This window comes from Mobula birostris, chromosome 1 (assembly GCF_030028105.1).
Source record: "Mobula birostris isolate sMobBir1 chromosome 1, sMobBir1.hap1, whole genome shotgun sequence".
Classification (NCBI taxonomy): Eukaryota; Metazoa; Chordata; class Chondrichthyes; order Myliobatiformes; family Myliobatidae; genus Mobula; species Mobula birostris.
Window position 1 is genome coordinate 225,162,814 of NC_092370.1, and position 4,326 is coordinate 225,167,139.

Below are 4,326 nucleotides of genomic sequence, written 5' to 3' on the forward strand. Positions count from 1 at the left end.
CCCAGGGATGTGCTGGGGGCCGCCCGCAAGTGTCGCCACACGTTACAGCTCCAACATAGCATGTTCACGATTCTCATCAGAATAGCTCAGAACACAACAAAACAGAACATACCAAGCGACTAAACAACAACAGCATAACAACCTCCAACCTGATGGCAGGAATATGGATTTCTCCTTCCGGTGAACCAAATTCCACACCCTCCCCCAACCACCATTCCCCTCTCTGACATTTTACTCCTTCCCTCCTGCCTGTCACTACCCCCTGGGTACTCTCCTCCTCCCCTTTCTCCTATTGTCCACTCTCCTCTCCCATCAGACTCTTCGTTCTCCAGCCTTTGTCCTTTCCCACCCACCTGGCTTCACCTTTCACCTTCCAGCTAACTTCTTTCCCCTCCCCCCCCCATCTTTTAATTCAGGCATCTGCCCCTCCCTTCCTTCTCAGTCCTGAAAAAGGGTTTTGGCCCAAAACGTAGCCTGTGCACTGTTTTCCATAGATGCTGCCTGATCTGCTGAGTTCCTCTAGCATTCTGTGTGAACAGCAAACCGATCCCTGTCCACATACACTGTTCAGCAATCCCAGGACCGGCAGTGTTTGGCAGCCAGCTTCCAGCGGACTCATGCCTGTCCAAGTGCTTCGTAAATGATACCATCGTACCTGCCTCAGCACTCTCTCTGGCAGCTCATTGCATTTACTAACCACTCTGTGGGGAAAAGTTGCCCCTTGGGTCACTTTTAAATCTTTCCTCTCTCAACTTAATTCTATGCCCCTAATTCTGGACTCGGCTACCCTGGGAAAAAGGCATTCACTTCCAAGGACGACGCCTTCTGTTCTCAGCAGTATTTATTTATGTTTGCACAGTCTGTCTTCTTTTGCACAGTTACTTCCTCTGTCTTTGTGTACGTATAGTTTTTCATCAATTCTATTGTATTTCTTTATTTTCCTGTAAATGCCTGCAAGAAAATAAATCTCAGGGTTGTATTTATTATTTATTGATTTATTGAGGTTCAGCACGGAATTGGCCCTTCTGGCCTTTTGAGCCTCATCGCTCAGCGAGCTCCGACTCAACCCTAACCTAATCACAGGACAATTTACTATCACCAAATAACCTACCAACCTGTACGTCTTTGGACTGTGGGAGGAAACCCACGCGGTCATGTGGAGAATGTACGAACTCCTTACGGACAGCGGCAGGAAGTATATGGTGACATTGAAGTACTTGCATAATAAATTTACTTTGACCTCAACTTTACCATTATAACTCAGGCCCTTACGTCGTGCCTCAAAGACGAGTACTCCCTGCAGCTGTGTACCGAACCCTGCACACTTTGCTGGCATATGACCATTCGGCCAAATACTTGAGGTAATCACATTGTCGAGTTTGCCGATGACATGACTGTGGTGGAGCTCATCATAAAAAATGGCCTGCAGAGAGGAGGTGGAAGAGCTCAAGGCTTGGTGCTAGGCAAATAACGATGTCAACAAGACAAAGGAGATGGTTATCGACTTCAGGAGAACTCGCATCACTCATAACCCTCTTTACATCAGCAGTGGAAACTGCGAGAAGTTTCGAACTCCTGAAGGTGCACATCTCGCACAACTTCTCATGATCCCAGAACAGATTTTACACAATCAGGAAAGCTCACCAATGGTTCTACTTTGCAGAGGCTGAAGAAAGCAGGACTATGCACATCTATTCTCAATGTCATTCTACAGATGCGCAGTAGAGAACATCCCAACAAGCTGCGTCACTGCATGGTATGGTAGCTGCACTGTGACAGACAGGAAGGCTCTACAATGGGTAGCCAAAACTGCCCAACGCGTCACCAGCACCAGCCTATATGTGCAGAAAGGCGCCAAAAAAGGGCCAGTAACATCATGGAGGATCTCACCCACCCTGCTTTTGGACTTTTTGTCCCACTTCCATGAGGAAGGAGGCTATATAGCATCCACATCAGGACCACCAGACTCAAACAAGAGGAGATCTGCAAACGCTGGGAAATCCAAGCAACACACACAAAATGCTGGAGGAACTCAGCGGGTCAGGCGGCATCTCTGGAAAAGAGTCAGTGACATCTCGGGCTCAGACCTTCCAGCAAGACTTATCTCCTTGCTGGCCCATCTCTTCCCTCTCAAAAACAGTTCCTTTCTCCAAGCAGTAAGGCAGTCAACACCCCCCCCCCACACCCCACATCCCTCATCAGCACTACTTTATCATTTCCTGTCAGTCACCTTATGTACAGACACTCCTGTGCCTAGTGTTACCTTATGGACAAACAATCAATTGATGTATATAAGCTATCCTATGTGTTTATACTTATTGTGTTATTTACAGTGTCTTACTGTGATGCTGACTCGGAATGATGGGACAGACTTGATGGACTGAATGGCCTAATTCAGCTCCTATGTCTTATGGTGACATTGAGAGTGACAGTAACAATTATTTGTTCTCCTTTACACTTGATCACTGGAAATGATATTAAACAATCTTGACTCAAAGTGACTGAAATATAATACATAAGGACGTTTACATAACAGGAATTTCATTCTGGGAAATTTCCTCCCATCTGTTTATTCCATCCATAAGACATAAAATATAGGAGCAGAAGTAGGCCATTCGGTCCATCGAGTCTGCCCCACCATTCAATCATGGGCTGATCCAATTCTTCCAGTCATCCCCACTCCCCTGCTTTCACCCGTTGATGCCCTGGCTAATCAAGAACCTATCTATCTCTGCCTTAAATACACCCAATGACTTGGCCTCCACAGACGCTGATTCCACAGATTTACCACCTTCTGACTAAAGTAATTTCTCCGCATCTCTGTTCTAAATGGACGTCCTTCAATCCTGAAGTCGTGCCTCTTGTCCTAGATTCCCCTACCATGGGAAATAACTTTGCCATATCTAATCTGTTCAGGCCTTTTAACATTCAGAATGTCTCTATGAGATCCACCCCCCCCCCCCCCAGTCTCCTGAACTCCAGGGAATACAGCCCAAGAGCTGCCAGACATTCCTCAAAGGGTAACCCTTTCTTCCTGGAATCATTCTCGTGACTCTTCTCTGAACCCTCTCCAATGTCAATATATCCCTTCTAAAATAAGGAGCCCAAAACTGCACACAATACTGCAGGTGTGGTCTCATGAGTGCCTTATACAGCCTCAACATCACATCCCTGCTCTTATATTCTATACCTCTAGAAACTAATGCCAACATTGCGTTTGCCTTCTTCACCACTGACTCAACCTGGAGGTTAACCTTTAGGGTATCCTGCACAAGAACTCCCAAGTCCCTTTGTATCCTGCATTTTGAATTCTCTCCCCATCTAAAAAATAGTCTGCCCATTTATTTCTTCCACCAAAGTGCATGACCATACACTTTCCAACATTGTATTTCATTTGCTCCTTCTTTGCCCATTCCCCTAAACTATCTAAGTCTCTCTGCAGGCTCTGTTTCCTCAACACTACCCGCTCCTCCACCTATCTTTATATCATCGGCAAATTTAGCCACAAATCTATTAATCCCATAATCCAAGACATTGACATACATTTATTCTATCCATAATCCTTTGCCTCGTTTTAGTCATCCTGTCAAGCAGCTCTGAAACAGACCCTTCGGCCCAACTGGTCCCTGCCGACTAAAATGCCCGAGTCAAGCTTTCGAGAGTGATTCTGTTTTTAGTTCAGATTATTCGACGTCTGTAGCTTTTACTTTAGTGTTATTTTGAATAGAAGATGTGAGACTCATTAAAGTTATTTGTGTGAAAAGTACTTGTTACTGTGGCCGAGGTTGCACCTATTGTAAAATCAGCGGGGTGACGCATAGGCAGGGCCGAGTTCAAATTCGATCACTGACCAGAGGATTTCAGAGGGGGTGGGGAGGAGAGGGGAACAATCATTGAAATTCCGCACCCTTTTCGCTCCCGTAGAAACACAGAAAATGCGAATGATCAAAAAATTAATCATCGGGAGTGCTCTGCTTACTGTTTAAACGTTTTTAGAAGTTTGTACAAGTTCACTTGTAATATAGTCCTTACAATCGTATTCAATAGCTCTTGTGTGTTTATGGAATTCCCCAAATTCTTTATTTTGTCTGCGTCAGTGTTTGGGCTGTTAAGCTTTGGAACACTGCGGTTGTGTGTCACCGTGTATTCTCTCGTTCGGTTTCTGCAGTCGCCTATTACATCTCGCTGGAGGTGTGTGTGTGCCTGTTCGAGAGACTGTGTGAGAGGTGAGAGAGAGAGAAAGAGTGTGTGTATGAGAGAGAGAGAGAAAGAAAGTGTGTGTGTATGAGAGAGTGAGAAAGTGTATGTGTGTGTGCGTGGGAGAGA